Source organism: Sciurus carolinensis, chromosome 5 (assembly GCF_902686445.1).
Source record: "Sciurus carolinensis chromosome 5, mSciCar1.2, whole genome shotgun sequence".
NCBI classification, from domain to species: domain Eukaryota; kingdom Metazoa; phylum Chordata; class Mammalia; order Rodentia; family Sciuridae; genus Sciurus; species Sciurus carolinensis.
The window spans coordinates 140881213-140899758 of record NC_062217.1 but is presented as its reverse complement, the minus strand read 5'-3'; positions in this window follow the sequence as shown (position 1 = coordinate 140899758).

Below are 18546 nucleotides of genomic sequence, written 5' to 3'. Positions count from 1 at the left end.
GCACTGCAAATAAGTAAATAAAAATTTAAAGATAGAAGAGTTGAGCATAATTGTATCAATGATTAATTTCTTAAATCCTAATTAAAATCTAGAGGTTGTTCAACTGGATAAAAAATAAAAATCAAATATATACTATTTATAAGCAATAACTGTTAATTATGAAGACAATGTTTGAAAATAAAAGACTTATCATGGAAAGAACATAAGAAATCTGGAGAAAATATATTAATAAAACACAAAGTAGGCCTTAAGAGAGTTTACAAGAGAGATATTTCTAATGATAAAGGAAGCAATTATTCAGGAAAATATGACTCCTAAATGTATATATACCTAATAACAGCTTCCAAAAATCATAAAGCAAAACTGAAAAAAAATAGAGAAATAGACAAATTCATAAGTGTACATCATAACCAAATTGTTGACAACTGGTGATAAAGAGAAAAAACTTAAAAGCATCAGAAAACCAACAATAGTAAGTACAGAAAAACAGAAGGATAACAATATATTTCTGTCCAGAAGCAATACAAAATGCAAAAAATAATAATAATAAATAATAAGGCAGTAAAGTACTATCTTTAGAGTACCAAAAGAAAAAAATATGATGTAAATTTTTTACTTGGTAAAACTATCTTTTGAAAACAAACACAAAGTACTTTACCAGTTATACAAAAACTGAAAGAACTAATCATAGCAGCTGTACACTACTTGAAATAGTAAAGGAAGTCCATCAGGCAGAAAGAAAATGATATCAGATAGAACTGTGTATCTATTTTCTCAGATAAAAGATAGACTGGATTCATATATAACAAAACTCAATAAATTTGAAAGAATTCAAGTTAAATAAAATACAGTCTCTCACCACAATAGAATTAAAATGTAAATCAGTAAAAGAAAGATATCTGAAAAATCCCCCAAGTATTTGAAACTAAATTAATATACTTCTAAGTAACCCATGTTCAAAAAAAAAAAAAAAAGCACAAAGGAAAATAGAACACATTTTGAAGGGAAATGAAAACATAGGATATCAAATTTTGCGGTTTGCAGCTAAAACAGTATTAGAGGAAAATTTATAGCACTAAAACACCTACTTAGATAAATGGGAAGTTCTGGAATTAATTGCCTCAGCTTCTCAGTAGGAAGCTAGAAAAAGCAAAGTGAATGAAATTCAAAGGGAAAAAGTAGAATAAAGATCAGATCAGAAACCAATCTTTAACAACAACAAAACAAAACACAGAAAACAAATAATAAAAGCAAAAATGAATTTTTAGAGAGCTGGGGACGTAGCTCAGTGGTAGAGCCCTTGCCTGGAATGTGTGAAGCCCTGGGTTGCATCTATTCCCAGTTGTAGAAAACAACAAAAACAAAAACTTCCTCAATGTGATAAAGGATAAAGGGCATTTATCACAAACCCTCAGAAAACCTAATTCTTAATGAAAGACTAATGCTGTCTATCCAAGACATAGAACAAGGAAAGATGTTCTTTTCTCCCTGTTTCCATTCAACATTGTACTGAGACCAAAAAAAGAAGAAAGAAAAGAAGAAAAACATACTGATTGAAAGGAAGTAAAAAAAATCTTTACAAACAGACAACATAACCATCTATATTGCAGAATACAAAATCAGTGTACAAAAAAATTTTTTGATTCTATTTTTATGTGCTAGCAATGAACAATCAGAGGCTGAAGTTAAAACAACATCATTAACACAAGAAATGACTACTTAGGGATTAATCTGATTAAAGACACACAAGGCCTATGAGCCCAAAATACTAAAACATTCTGAGAGAAACAAAAAATGGAGGGATATCCCATATTCTTAGAAGACATCCCATATTCTTAGAAGACTCAGAAGCATTAAGATGTCCCTGCTCCTCAAATTGGTATAATCTGAGGAGATCTACTTATAGGATCCATTGTATAGATCCAATACAATCTCAATCAAAATCTCAGTAGGAATTTTTTTTTTTTTTTTTTTTTTTTTTGTATCAGAGATTCCACTGAGCCACATCCCCAGCACTTTTGTTTTTAACTTTAAGACAGGGCCTTGCTAAGTTGCTTATGGCTTCACTAAATTGCTAAGGCTGACTTTGAACTTGCTAGCCTCCTGCCTCAGCCTCCTGAGCCGTTGGGATTGCAAGTATGCACCACTACTCCTAGCCCAGTAGGATTTCATAGAAATTGAAAAGATGATTCTAAAGGGAGTACAGAAATACAAAGGACCTAAAATAACTAAAACAACTTTGAAAAAATAAAAGCAATGTTGGAGAACTTCACTACCTGATTCCAAGGCTTCTTATAAAACTACCCTTCTTTAGACAGCGTGGTATTGGTGTAAAAATAGACAAGTAGATCAAAAGAACAGAGTCTAAAAATGAGACCCATTCATGCAAGGACAACTTTTGACAAGAGAGCAAAGACAATTCAGTGCAGAAAGGATAGTCTTTTCAAAACTGGCGCCGGACAATTTATGCTCATGAGGTTGATACAGGAGGATCCGCCTCAGCAACTTAGTGAGGCCCTAAGCAACTCAGTGGATCCTGTCTCAAAATAAAAAATAAAAAGGGTTGGGGATGTGGCTCAGAGATTAAGCTCCCCTGGGTTCCATCCCCAGAACTGTGAAGAAAGAAAAGGAGAGAGAAAGAGAGGGAGAAAGGAAGAAAGAAAAGAAGGAAGGAAGGAAGGAAACAAATAACTTCTGCTACCTCCAAATACAAGATATTTGACATCATTTGTCATCAGGGGAAGACAAATTAAAAACACAAGATACCACTTCACATATATTAAAATGTCTAAAATCAAAATGAGTGGCCATACCAAGTACTGGTAGGGTGTGGGGCAAGGAGAATCCTCAAACACTGCTGGTAGGAATGTCAAATAGTGCGCTACTTTGGTGAACAGTGGTTTTTTGTTTGTTTGTTTGTTTGTTTGTTTTTTCAGAAGATAAAAATATGCCTACTGTATGACCTAGCCATTTCACTTAGCATTTACCTAAGAGAAGTGAAAGTGCATCTCCATCTCCATTCAAAGACTTGTACCTGAATGTCCATAGCACCTTATATTACAAAAACTGGAACCTCCACAGTTGAACAGGTAAACAAATTGTATTCTATTCATACTGTGGAAGACTGCTCAGCAATAAATAGGAACAAGTTGTTATGCACACAATAACAGGGCCCGAATCTCCAAACAATTATAATGGAAGTCACCAACATAAATGAGTATAATGTATGATTCCTTTTACATAAAATTCTAGAAATACAAATCAATCTAAAGTGACTCTACGGATCAGTGGTTTCCTGTGCATCAAAGGAGCAGGAAGGAACAGAAGTGAACAATTACAAAAGAATATAGGGAAACAATTGTGGGCAATCACGTCTTCACAATCTTGATGTGGTGATGGTTTCAGAGGTGAACACAAATGTCAAAATTCAGGACATAAACTGGGTGTGGTGGGGCACCCCTGTAGCCCCAGTGACTCAAGAGGCTAAGGCAGGAGGATTGCAAGTTTGAAGCCATCCTGGTCAAGTTAGTGAGACCCTTCACAGCTTAGTGAGCCCCTAACTCAAAATAAAAAAATATAAAAAGGACTGGGGATGCAGCTCAGCAGTAAAGTTCCCTTGGCTTCAATCCCCAGGACCCCCAGCCCCCAAAATTCATAAAATTACAGACTCTCATATGTGCCATTTAGTGTATATGAATTGTTTTCACGTAAACATTCAAAATAATAAAAACAGACCTAATAAATTTTTAAAAGCTGCCTAGCATCAGTTATTTTCCTTCAGAATTTCTTATGGTAGGTGTCTTCCTAGTCAGCTCCTCCCCTGTGACAGAGCAAGGGTGTAGGCCGCAGGAGCCACCAGGCTTCACTGCACTGGAGCAGGCTTCCCAGTTCCCTCCCCACCGCCTCCAAGCACGGAGACTCCAGCAGCCCTGCCTCGGCTCCCCACCCTCTGTCTTCTCAGCGTGACTCCAGCTGCCTCCCCACCAAGGCTTATCAGTTGTCCCTAAGCAACAGCGGGCAGTCTGCAGTGGAAAGCCCCTTCTGCCCCACCCTCCTCCCTTACCTTCCGGCTGAGGACAGCCCCTCCAGGGTCCTTCCCCAGTCCTCAAAGCCCCACCTCAGCACGCCCCCACCCCTCACCCCCGCCAGTCGGTCACCTTGAGGAAAGGCCCCTGTTGTCCCTTCAAGGAGATTGAAACAGTTTGGTTCTCATTTGACCCTTCTGCTTGCACTGAGTTTGCTGCACATGCTAATGAACAACCGGCTGGCAGAACAGACACTGGGAAAGAAGGAGTAGCGGGGCATTAATGAACTCCTCCCGCCGCCATGCTGATAAGATGCAGGCAAACTAGTGAGTGGGCCCACCTTTCTCCTGGCCTCAGATGGGTCACCTTCCTGATCTGCTGGCTCTTGACCTGTGGGCTTTGGGGGCTGGAGCAGGGCAGGAAGCCCAGGGAACAGCAAATGTGTTAGGACCCTCCTCCTGCGGGTCTCCCCACAGGGCCCAACCTCAGCAAGAGCAACCCCACCAAGGAATAGAGCCAAAAGCAGATCTGAAGCCCCCTAAGGGCCTCAACAATTTATAGTCACCTTCTTCTCCCTCCTTTATTCTTAGTGAGTCTTTTTTTTTTTTTTTTTTTCACAAAAGTCATGTTTACATGTATTATAGAGCACTTTGAAAAAAACAAGCAAACAACCAAAAAAAGATCCACTTGCAATCCCACCACCCAGAAAGAACCATTTCATTTGCTTTTATTTCTTCCCTACCTTTTCTATATATACTTTCAAAAGCAAATGTGGAATCATCATAAAGCAATGTTTTTCAAGCAAGTACACTAGGTTATGCTTCATACTTCACACAAATATCTCCTTTAAGTTCATAATGACTCTGAGTGATGAGGCCATTATTATTCCCACTTTATAGATGGAGAAACCGAGCCTTAAAAAAGTTGAGTACTTTGTTCAATGTCATTCAGCAATCAAGTGGTGGTGCTGGGTTTTTAATCCAGGACATCAGATTCCAGAAGGACCTCACTCTTATTGCTTTGAAACTGACTAAAATCCTATAAATATCCTATAAATACCTTTCTGAGTTCTTAGCCTTTGGCATCATTTTTAATGACTGTATAGTACTCTGTTGTTCAGATGTACCACAATTTCCCCAATCCCCCATCAGTGAACTGCGGGTTATTTACAATGTTTTCTATAATGTATTCTCCAATAAGCATCCTTCTTGTTAAACATTTGGCCAAAAACTAAGATTGGAATCTTTGAGTCAAAGCATATATATAATTTTAAGGCTTTTGATACCTAATGCCAAGATTGTCCTCCAAAAATAATGGACCAAATTATACTTCCTACATCATCATCCACATTAGAAAACAAAGTATTCTTCATCCAAGTGATCAGAGGCAGCTCAAGTTCTGCCACATGAATAATGAAACTTAGATTAATTAGGGGTTTGGAGCAGCCCAACCTTTTCCAGTAATTGCACACCCCCATTCGCAGTAGAGCAGAGCCAGACGCTGAGCAGAATGGAGTCTTGAGCACAGAGTGCAACCAACTTCCATTTCCCCAAGCTCTCAGCAATGCCTTTGTGTCCATCATTGTCACTGAACAGTCACTGTCAGTGATGAAGGAGGAGAACCGTGTGTGGAACATCCGAGTCCCTTGGCTGCTGAACCCGGGCCGTGGCAGTGTGGAGTAGGGACAGGACAGAGACCTGGGGCTCAGGACTCAGCACTCTCACCTCAGCCCTGGCTTTGCTCACGAGCAGGAGCGAGACATGCCCAGCCTCCTTCTCTCACCTGAGAGCGCTGGGGTGGGGGTAGAATCTGGCCTGGAGTGCCCATCTGCCCCAGTCCCCTGTGTCCCAGACTAGGACCTTAATTGATGCCAACTAATGTATACTGCACTCTTGCTCTATTAACAGACTTGTCACTTCCATATTGTTAGGCCAGATGTTAGGGGCAGTTTTGGTTCGTCAATAACTCCCAGAAAAATGCTCTGCAGACACAGGTCCCACATGAGGAACTTTTTATTTTATGCGGACGAATCATGCCCACTTGGGGGAAAGGGGAAAGGAAAAAGAAGAAGATGGCACAGGGTTTCTTTTTAGTTATGGGAATTTGGCAGGCTGGGAGGAACCAATCGCGGAGGAGAATTATTACAGACTGACTGATGGACCAATGACATATTAGAACGTAATGTGGGAGGCAGGAAGGTTACGGCAACCGTAAGCCGGAAGTACCGGGAAAGGCGGGCGTAACACAGATTGACAGGTGGGTTGGAAGGCTGGGTTCCTGTAGCAGGAGAGAAAGGTGGCTTTATACCTAACACATATCCCATTTAATCCCCAAATCTTTGTAGCACTACTTGGGTCTTTGGTTGGCAGATGGGAAAAAACAGACACCAGAAGCTTAAGTTGTCCAGCCTGGACTGGGGGCCAAAGACAGAGCCAGGGCACCCACTTCTATCACTGGGCTATGGGCCCTGTCCTCTGATCCTTGAGGTCATGTATGACCCTGTCTGCTCTCTTTCTCACTCTGTTCCCTGCACCTAGCCCAACACCACAACAAGTAGTATAGACTGGGGATGTGCCTCAGTGACTTGAAACACACAGCTGTAGGTCAGAAGCCTAGGCACAGCATCACCAGGGCCTCTGCTCAGTGTCTCACAGGCTGAATCAAGGTATCTGCTGGGCTGTCTTCCCACTTGGAGCTCAGGATCCTCTTTCAGGATCACTCAGATTACTGGCAGAATTCAGTGGTGTCCTGTAGGATGACTGTGGCCTCCATGTTCTTCCTACCTGCTAACCAGGGCTCTCTCAGCTCCTGAAGTCTGCCCCTTCCTTAAACCTCTCACACTCCCACCCTTGATCTCTTCCTTCAGGAAGGGCCCAGTCCCCTTTAAGCGCTCACCTGACTGAGTTAGGCCCACCAGGATGCTTTACCTTTTGAGTAACTCGAATTTAACTACTTAGGGACCTTAACGGTACCCGTGAAATCCCTCTCATCATATAACGCAAGCTTGTCACAAGAGGGACAGCCTATCATAGTCACAAATCCCTCTGCCATTCAAGTACAAGCCATGGATGTCAGGGACGGGAATCTCAGGGGCTGTCTTGGAGTCCAGTCCACAACAGCAACCGTGCAGATGCAAGAAGAAAGGAAGGAAGGAAGTGCACATTTGTGCAGACGGGGGAGTGGAGTGGCTTCTGCGTGCTCTAACCCTGGGATATATTGTGGAAATCTGGGTTTGGCAGACCCCAGGGTCACTTCAGTCACAACAGCTCCTTCCTCCCCACGCTGGACCCTGGACAGGCTCCTGCAGAAGCTCAGGTACGCGCTCTTCTCTGGAGCCTGGGGCAGGAATAAGTAATAATAATCCAGAAAGCATTGCCATGCCAAGGCCACGCCGTCTCCAGGGGACAGCACTCTCATTCTGAATCCTGTCTCCTCCTCCTTCTTGTCCTTTCTCTCACCTTGAGGGTGGGAAGCATCCTCTCACAGAGGCCTATCTGCCTTCAGAGAGTCTAACTGATTAGACTCATACATTCACTCCAGCCACTAAAGTCACCAGCCTGGATGGTGATCCAGGGAGCCGTCACACCTCGTGCCACAGTGACCTGCGTCCATGAGGAAAGGCACGGAGCTCAGCTCCACTCACCCGGCATCCCCTCTTCCTGGCCTGTAAAGCTGCCCTAATTCAGGACCTCCCAGCCATTCCTAATTGTCACATGAACCAAAAGGTTGGAACAGGAGCTGAATCACCACAAAGAGTGTCCTTGGGAAGGAGAGGGCTAAGGCCATCTCCATGGCCAGTAGACTTTCAACCTGGTAAATCCTCTGCCATCCATGACCCAGTGGTGACCCTCTCAGGTTCCCCTGTGTGTCACTCAGGCCACTTCTGGCAAGTCAGTCCTCATCTGGGAGGTGGAGAGCCACCCAGCTGCATGCAGCTGGTGAAGGCAGCTCCTCAGTCAGAGTCTACTCCCTTCTGCAGACTCGGGACTCACGCTGTCTGTCTGAGATGCCTGTGTCCTGCCAGGTGTCATTCAACAGTTATGTTGTGAAGACTTACAATGGTCCATGCACTCTGTTCTAGGTGCTGGGGCACAATGGTGCCAAAAATAAAAATAAATCCTTGTCCGCCAGGACTTTCTATTTAGTGAGGAAGATACATAGGAAATGAAATAAAAAAGGAAACTACACAGCATGTGCTAAAGTGCTCCAGAGAACAGCAGAGCAGGGCCAAGGCAGAGGGATGGTAAAGGGAAGAAGGAAGTGATTTTAAATAGGGTGGCTAGGGAGACCTCCCTAAACAAGTGACATCTGAGTTAAGCTTAAAGGTGATGAAAGAGGGGTGACTGAATAGTTGTGGGGTTACAAATGCAATGCCCCAAGGCAGTTCTGTGTCCTGCATGTTTGCACAACAGCCAAGAACAGCCACCACAATCCCAAGAGATGTGAGCTGGAAGGTGCTTCAGGAAGTCCCAAAACCTGCCCTGTCCCCAGCCCTGCCCCCCCCCCACTACCAAGATCAAGATCAGGGAGCCCATAAAACTCTTGCCAGATGCTCGAGCAGAACTTGGGTGGAACTCCACATTCCTACTGCTTTCAGGGGGCAGAGGAAGCCACATGGAGCAAATGTGTGGCCCTGGATGCCGGAGGCACAGTCTGGATTGACTGACAGCCAAGGGGAATTGCCCCCACCAGCCCTTCCTCCCAGACTCCCCTGCTGTGATGACAGGTAAGTGCCAGACAGGACTCTATGGAGTGTTAGGGACTGGATGACCCCAGGCCCCTCCCCAAACCAGGCTGCAGTCAAACCCAACCAAGTCCCTCCCCCTGCTTCCTCACCTAAGCTGGCCCTTTACCTCCCTACAGCTCCAATATCTTCATTCAGGCAAGAAGACCACCATGTTCATCAAGACCAAGGGCACAAACCAGGTGTGGTGATGCACACCTGTAATCCTGGCAACTGAAGGCTGAGTCAGGAGGATCGAGAGTTCAAAGCCAGCCTCAGCAGGTCAGCAAGGCCCTAGGCAACTCAGCAAGACCCTTTCTCTAAGTAAAATATAAAAAAAGGGTTGGGGATGTGGCTCAGTGGTTAAACACCCCTGGGTTCAATCCCTGTCACAAAAAAAAAAAGAAAAGAAAAGAAAAGAAAAAGACTGAGGACAAGAGATCACAAAGCAGATCTTAGCTTTGTCTGTTTTAATAATGAAAGTCTGGTTCCTCAAAATACAATTATTATGTCCTGTTTTCAATGACCCAGCTTCCTTTTATAGTGCTCTCACGCACAAGCTCAGGAGCTCTTGTGCTCAAGCACTCCCTCCCTCTCCTCCCTCCCTCCCCTCTCCTCCCTCTCTCCCTCTCTCCCTCTCTCTCTCTCTCTCTCTCTCTCTCTCTCTCTCTCTCTCACTCTCTCTCTCACTCTCGCTTTTTCTGGCACATCAAGCTTTGTGCCCTTTGGAGTTACCTCTGAAAAGCCTTAAGAAAAACAAAGCAATGAAGTCTCTCTCCTCCCCTCGGTTCCTCTGATCCTGGCTTCCCAGCTTCCTGCCCTTCACTCTGGCCTGTCCCTCTCTGGCTCAGTCCCCTCCTCCCAGGGACACAGGTACCCCTCTCTCTTTCTACACACTGTGCCTGGCTGACCTCACTCATTCCACCCAGGCTGTCTCTAGGAGCAGAAGCAGAGCAGACCTGCCTGTGAACACCTCCATCTGTTGTCCTGAGTCCCACAGGCCCAGAGGCACCCTCAGCATCCCTTCCCCAAACCAGCATCTGCCCTGGATCCCTTTATCTCCCAGGGACCCTGCCTTCTGCCCAGCCACTTGGCTCTCAAGCTGAGGCCCCTCCCACCCACCTCTCCTCCAGTTAGAGGATCTACAGTAATGGAGTCCTAGACATCCACCTCCCAGATGTCCCCAGTGGCTGTCCCCTCCCTGACACATCGATTCGTGCCTCAATTCTCTTACCTGAATTTTTCCACATTTAATCTTATAACTAATTACCAGCTGGGGCACTTGGACTAAGTCACTTTATCTCCTCAAATTCCAGTTACTTTCATGTGAAAATCAGAAATAATGATGCTCACTGCAGAGTGTGGAAGGACAAAGAAATATGTCACCTGGCACCTTGTTCAGCCTCTGCCAAGAAAATGTGACCTCATCAGTCCTTCCCCACTTCTCAGTCCTATCTCTATCCTATAGTTTATGTTCTACAGACAACTCTGATTCCTAAAGTCACATTTGCAAAACACACCCTGAAATTTTGTGCTTCCAAAAATCCAGCCAGAGGTAATGACTGTCTTTTTGTTGTTGTTGTTGTTGTACTGGAGATTGAACTCAGGGACACTCAACCACTGAGCCACATGCCCAGCCCTATTTTTTGTATTTTTCATTTACAGACAGGGTCTCACTGAGTTGCTTAGCATCTTGCTTTTGCTGAGGCTGGCTTTGAACTCACGATCCTCCTGCCTCAGCCTCCCTAGCCACTGGGATTACAGGTGTGCACTACTGCACCTAGCCAACTGTCTTTTTTTTTTTTTTTTAAGTTGATATTGTATAAAATTATTTGGTTTATCTAAAATATTCAAATCAGAAGGATACCTGAATTTTAAAAAATAATCATGATTTCTTTTTTAGAGCTTGTCTCCGGAAGTGTTTATCAAACAAAGCAGAAAGATCTCATTTCTGCAAAGAATTATCCTTCCTTCCCACTCTACTTTTGGAAGGATTTGCAATTCAAATTGAGAATAAACTCTATTTTCACTTAGAAAAACACATTTCCTCTAGCAATGACATTTTTTAAACACATCCCCTGCAAAAGAACCATATTTCTGTACTTTAGATATGCAGCAATTTAATAAGAAAACACGTTGATTTCTCCTCCTTTTCTTATTCTTTCCCATCATCTCTGTAATAATAGAAACTTAGAACTGCAAAGTCCTCTCTCTCTCTCTCTCTCTCTCTCTCTCTCTCTCTCTCGCGCACACACACACACACACACACACACACACACACACACACACCTCTCCTTTATCATTTTAGATTACCTCCCAATCAAACTCCACCAATGACAGAGGTCGGATTTAATTTAAATTATCTTAAATGACATTAGCTTATGTCCAAAGCCTCAGTGTCAAAATGAAACAGAAAATTGAAATAAAACTCTTAACTTACTGGCTCCCAAGACAACTGCTTTCAGATGCATACAGAAGAAACAGTACATAAGAGTTGATAACTAAAGGGGACAGTGGCTCTGGGATGTCGTGTAGCCTGTGTGGGCTCTTCAGGCAGATTGCCTGGGTTTCAACCCTAAGCTGAGTGGCTGTTAACTTAGAGGTTTGGTTTTCTTATTGGGGGTTGTTGTGAGGATGAAATGAATTAATTCATGGAAAGCAGTAAGGACAGAACCTGGCACATACTAAGTGCTCAGTGAAAATAGGAGTCATTATTATTCCAGATAAAATCAGTATCCATTCCAAATGCTACAAATCTGGAGACAGGGTAGAACCTGCTACTCAGACAGCCTGGTTTCCAATTTTGGCTCCAACACTTACTAACTGTATGACTCTAGGCAAGTTACCCAACCAATGTGTGTTTCCATGGCTCCATTTGTAAAACCAGCATTCAGAATTGTATCTCAGCTACACATCATGGGGCATGCCTATAGTCCCAGCTACCCGGGAGGCTAAGACGGGGGATCACTTGAGTCCATGAGTTCACGACTAGCCTGGTCAACATAGCAAGACCCCAAATTAACAGAAAAAAAAAAATGACTTGTATCCACATCATGAATATTATCATGCATATGAAACCCAACAATGTGAAATAACAGTAAGTGTTCAGTAAATTTTGGGTAATTTTCCTAGTGCACTTAAAAAAAAAAAAAAAAAAAACAAGATTAATAAACTTAGAACTGCTTTTCCAAACACATGGAGGTTCCAGAAAGGTAGAGCTGTAAGATTTTTCCACTTCAGTTGCTGATTAGGGGTGAAACAGCATACCTCCTATGGTATATAGTAGTTGGGAGGCAACTGTCCCCACATAGTTGGGGGACAATCATCCTTCCCCCCTTTGGATAGGAGTCAGACATGCCCTCTCCCAAAACTGGCAGCCAGAGGAAGGGCACATGACCTTGACTCCGTCAATCAGATGTTTATAACTGACAACTGGGACATTACATCTGAAAATGGAGAGAAGAAACCATGGAGAGAGAGGGCAGAGACAGGAAGAAAGGACTGAAAGGGGAGCCCGGCAGCTGATTGCTAGTTTCATTCACATTTACCATAGCACCTCCATTTTTTTCCTCTCTCCTAAAATTCTTAACTCCAAAATCAATGAGCTGGGGTTTAGCTCAGTGGAAGAGCTCTTGTCTAGCATGAGTAATGCCCTGGGTTCCATCCCCAACACCAAAGCCAAAACCAAATTCCTAAACTGTGCACAGTAGTGCACACCTATAATCCCAGCAGCTCATTGGCTGAAGCAGGAGAATTGTGAGTTCGAAACCAGTCTCAGCAACTTAGAGAGACCCTAAGCAACTCAATGAGACTCTGTCTCTAAATAAAATATTTAAAAAGGGCTGGAGATGCTGCTCAGTGGTTAAGGCCCTCAGGTTCAATCCCTGGTACCAAAACAAACAAACACAAAAAATTCCTTACAACTAGAAGCAGCATCCATGAATCCATAAATGTATTCGGGAAGTGTGAATAATCTCCTTGGGAAGTATCCTTATCAATTCTACCCCCCTACACCACCTACCAAATTGACTAAGTCCTTCTGCAACTTCTCCCTATGAAACAGTATGTCATAGGATCCCTCAAGGTCAACAGAATCTATTGTACTCACTCCATTATGGCTCCATAACTTTCCAAAAAATAAATGCACCACTATTTTTCCAAACACTCCTCTTTGAACAGGTCACATAATTTTAAATGCACATTCTCAGCAATGCAACAACCTCACTTTCAGGAATCAAACCTACAGAAAAAACACACTGGTTTGTACATAAGGTTGTACATATAAAGATACTTAATGCACACTGCTTAGAGTGTCAGAGACTGGAAATAACCTAAATGCCCAGCAGTCTCCCCTTATCTGTGTTGTTTATGGCATTTTGTTTGAGGAGGGGAAAAATTTCAACTGTTAAAAGTGTTTTATGAAAACCACCACTCAAACCCAGGTGAGAGAGGGACTTTTAGGTTCCTTCCAACAATGAAATTTTAGATGTCTCTACTTTGGGGGATGGAGGGAGGCAGGAAGAAAAAAAAATAAGATGTATATGTCAAGGTCAAATTACCATAGCACAAGTGGTTCGTTGTTAAATCTATTTTACCCACAAAGTCAGCAAATTTGAAGCCTCAGAGATTCCCAAGTCCAGGTTTTGCTTCCATCCAGAGAGCCTCAAACCTTAACATTCATCAGAGTCACCTGAGACTCTTGTTAAACTTCACATTGACTCATTAGATCTGGGGTGAGGCCTGAGATGTTGCATATCTGACAAGCAACCAGGTAATACAGATGGTGCTGCTCCATGAAGTACATTTGTGAAAGTAACTGGATTGACTCACATCTGCTTGCTGTCTGGACTAAATCCTAGGACTATCTAAGTTTTAGCACTGAAAGTCCTGAGTCTCAGGAAATCCTTGCCTCCCAGAAAAACCAGGGTAGTTTGTCACTCTAGCAATTGTATTATCTAAAGTCAAATAACTCAAAGGTCTGAAAAGTAATATAAATGAATGAAGCTGGCAAGCAGAAAAGTTTAAAGATCCACACACTCAAGCTCTTCCCAAGGGTTTCCAGTTGCAACCTTGGCCTAGAGATCCTTAGACTCCAACCTGCTGAGAAATGCTGCACTATGGTTTTCCTTGATGTCAGCTGTAAATGTCTGTGGGTGATGGGTCACAGTGAAAGTATGAGAATCAAGGATTGCCCAAAAAAACAAGATGAAAATGCTTTAAAGACAATGTAGGTGAAAGTCTACACAACCACTCCAACTCACTGTGGTAGCCAACCTCCCAATGCCCCTCAGTGATTCTCAGCTCCTAGTATCCATGCCCCTGGGTGGTTTTCTCCTACATTAGATACAGCTGACCTGTGTAATCAATAACATTGTGGATATGACGAAGTGTGACTTCCAAGGTTAGGCATAAAAGACACTGAGACCTCTGTCTTCCTTTCTTTGGATCGTTTGATCTGGGTGAAGCCAACTGCCTTGCCACGGGGATCCCCAAGCAACCCTGTGGAGGGAATCACATAACAAGGTACTGAGGCCACTCTTGGAAGCAGATCTCCCAGCCCCAGCCAAGCCTTTAGATGACCCTACTTTCAGCCAACACTGTAACTGCAACCACCCAGCTAACCCACTCTTGATTGAGCCCTCTAAAAACTCCCCTGTGATCAAAGTTCCCCAATGATGGAAGTTCCAAACTGGCAGCCAGCAAAGCTACCAACAAGTTTTCTTTTCCCTGTACCTGTTTTAAAAAATATGAATTGGCCACCAATATCTGAAAAAGATATTCCTATGTAAATCTTGAGGTCCAACACCTTCTAAAATAATTGAAAGAGCTTCAAACCAAGGTCTTCATTCCTACAGGTCAAAGGTAGGTCAGGGCTTAGCCACAACTGCCCACTCTAGAGGGTGCTTCTGATGCCCATGTCAGCACACCCATCACCTGGTTCAAATTATATTACATTATCTTAACATTACCTACCAGTCCCCTTAAGTCTGTGAACCTTGACTTACAGATCCAAATAATTTTTTACCAGTGATACTCAGTCTGGTGTCTGGACCAGCAGCATCAACATCAGCCGGTAACTTGCTAGAAATGAAATTTTAGGGTCAACCCAGAAAATCTTGGATGGCATCCAACAATCTGTGTTCCAACAAGCCCTCCAGCTGATTCTGATGCACCTTAAAGTCTGAGAACACCTTTTTCCCACATGTAAGGAGTCTTGCCTTAGGAACTATTTTCTACTGCTCAGTATCAGGGGTGCAAAATGTCCAAGGTTCCATCTCTACAAATGTGCAGACTTAGCCACTAGCCTTACCAGAAATGCTAGCAACCTACACTTTCTACCAGGCTTTGTGTCAAATCCTTTCTGGCCACAAAACTCCAAGTTCACACAGAACCTTCAAGAGTTTCTCTCAGAGGTACAGTGAAGAGCAACAATCTGGAAGCAATTTGGTCTCAAATGATCTGCCCACCTGCCTTTTTTTTTTTTTTTTTTCACTACACATATATAAATAAGCAATATGACTATTTTTTTTAAATTGATGGCCAAGTTCTACAACATGCTGGGCACATTCTCCGATGTAACCTAAAGTTCTTTGAACTTCACATTTCTCAGCTGTAACCTAAAGGGCTTGGATGTCTACTATCTTCCCTCCAGCTGTAAAATAATCTGTGACTAATGATGATCTTAAATGAACTTTCCATTTCAGAATACTGAAAACTCTCATCTATCATAAGTCACTGCTATGTTGGATAGTTTGGCTGTACTTACGGAATCAATGAATCGATCAGGCTGTACTTAATGGGTTTGTTTTGTCAAATTACAAGCAAAGCAGCTTGTCCTCTTTTTGCAATTGCATGAACATAAAAATGACTGCATCTACTATCAGAAATGCATATATAGGGCGCATGCCCGTAATCCCAGTGGCTTGGGAAGCTGAGGCAGGAGGATTGCAAGTTCAAGAGTGAGGCACTAAGCAACTCGGTGAGACCATCTCTAAGTAAAATACTAAAAAGGGCTGGGGATGTGGCTCAGTGGTTGGGTCCCCCTGAGTTCAATCCCCAGTAACACTCCCTCCCCCCAAAAAAGGAAAAGAAATTTGTACATAGGTTTCTAACCCCTGGTGGACTAGGGAGGGTTTGGCAGCAGTGAGAAAGCTTGCAGTGTGGGGCAGCTTTTGTACCGAAAAGATGTGGTTACAAATATTGCAACATGATAACTCTCACCCAGAAAACCCACCACGCTGGCCAGAGCTAGGTCTCCACCCCTGTCCCAGGGTTCTAACTTGAGTTGACTTTACTTCAAAGGGAGGAAAGCTTGTTTGGCCAAATACTCATGGAGCGTCGGTTTCAGGAATGTGACATGCTGTTAAACCACAGCCGTGTAAGCTCGCGGCTGCTGAGATTTTCCTAAGTTTCACTTTTCAAAGAAAAACATGGCACCATGTAAGTTGGAGAAACACAGGGCAAATGGTGTCAATTGGCCCCAAGAAGCTTTCTCTCCCCCAAAACACCTACTATGTGTGAGTATATTCTGGGAAAGGCAGGGAGGAGTGTGAAAGTGGACTAACTTTCTAAGATTAGCGTGGTGAGACACACTTCCTGGCCTTGAGTAGTTTCACAGGAGGTGAGAAAAGGATCATTTGAATGGGCAGAATCCCAGCTCTGAAGGAGGACTGGGTAAAGGAGGGTACTATTTCCCAAGGCCAGGTCCTGTGAATGGTCAGCATGGGACAGCTGGGAGAGGCCTTGGACATACTAGAGCATGCACAGGAACTGTGGCTAGAAGCAACAGGTCACATGGCACTTAGTGTCTCTGGGGTCACAGGTCAGTCCCCCCTGCACTTCCACCTCCAGATGTGGCCATGAGGTTGGAGAGAATGGTCATTAAGGACTGCCGAATGTGCTGGAAGAGGAAGTGAGGATGTCCTGTCTCCCTAGATTGAAGTTGATCCATATTTTAAAGTAAAGTAGGTATCTGAGGAACTGGATTAATGCAGAATCAAATTTCAGAGCTTCAGAACTTTTAAATTTTTGAAGAAATCTGGGAGGATCATTTACCCCAGCTTCACCCTCCCTGCTACGATCCCTATGGTGGCTTGGTTACCCAGCTTCTGCTTGGATGTGTCCATTGACAGAGAGCTTGTTTCCTGTTTGATCACAAAAGGGCTCTCTATTACCTCCTTTGATGGCCCAGCATCTTCTACGTCACCCTCCTCTGCACACACTCTTTCTCAGAGCAGTCTAAACCCGTATTCACCACAACAGAGCGCCAACTGTTTGAAGGCGCCACCACAGCTTCTCTCCCACCTCTTGCTCCTCCCACAGTGCTCTCAGTGGGATGGCTCAGGGACCTGGGTAAGGGCATCTGAGCACTGACTAGGTTGCCCATGTTCTTGAAAAACTGGGGTCTCCGCTCCCTCACAACTGAGAGGGATCATCCAGGTGGAGTGAGAATGGCACAGGTCAGACTGTGGGCAATGGGTAGGCAATGCTGACTAACTCCAGAGATCACGCACGGACGGTGGAGGCTGCTTCAGAAACTGAAAGATGATGGTTCAGGTCAACACAGTCGGGGTGGCTCCTGCCAGAGGGGCCAGGCCTGTTGTGGGGTACTTGCTCAGCTGCAGACGCCCTGCGGCCTCTAACTATCTGGGCTTAAATTGTCCTTGGGTCAGGGTGTGTGGACTGGGATTTCAGGGACACTGGTGGGAAAACCACCAGTCCCTGAGTTTGGCATAGAAGGGAGAAGCCCGCCCCCTTGTGGACCTCTTGGGGGTGGCAAGGTTCGAAAAGCAAGGAACTGGCCCCAGGAGATAGGGATCTGAAGGGATCCGCCACTTCCTCTCACGCGCCCATTTTACCAGTCACCTCGGGTGGCCTGCAAAAGAATTGGTCAGCACTGTGGCAGGGGATGGAAAAGGTGACAGGAGAAATGAAGAAATTTAGGAAACGGAGACTCTTGGATCTAGTTGTCCGGCTACAGAAAGTTGGAAAGCTATCAGGCAGGTATAATTAGTTGTTTAAAAAAAGAGAGAGAAAGGGTACCAGGAGGTCTTTTCTGATTCTACCACTTCCAGGCAAATCACAGTCCCTCTCTGGGTCCCCAAGGGTTGTGCTAAGCAAGGGCCACAATCTTTCTGAATGCCAAAGTTCTAGGCCTTCACATCCTTTCCCTACAGTGGTCTATCATTGGTGTGCCGTGCCTCTGACTAAAGACTAGAAGGCATGGGAGGCGAAGAGGGCAAAGGACATCGTCAGGAGACAGGGCTCCAACTTGACCAGCTCAGCAGAGTCACCCACAGCCCTAGAAAACTCAGTACCCCTCTATCTCTGCACCATGCCCCTGGAAGCCCCATAGCCATCTCTCCTCCTCCCACAGTTTTGGCGAGTCTGCATCATTTCTTCACTACATGGCCAGTGGCCTACAGGCACCTGGGCCATAGAGGCATTTGCCCCAGATAAACATAACCTAGGCTTATTTTATGTCCAATACAGCAGCCCACAAATGTCTACCTGACACTGCCAAACTAACCTGCCTTCACTCAGCACTCAGCATTATCAAAAATTGGTTTTTTTTAGCAAATTGTTTTCAGGTAAGTCTACACTACTCTATAACAGATAAGCATAATTGAGCTAAAAATAGCCATGGGAAAGGCAAAAACTTTCCTTAAAGAGTTCCAGATAAATAAGGTGAATCTTAAACATTGAATTATATGCTAAAATGGCTCAAAGTTCTTACTACACTATGCTTAGAGACATGGGGCCACAAAGCCACCAAAGACATTGTTGTTAAAGGCTAAC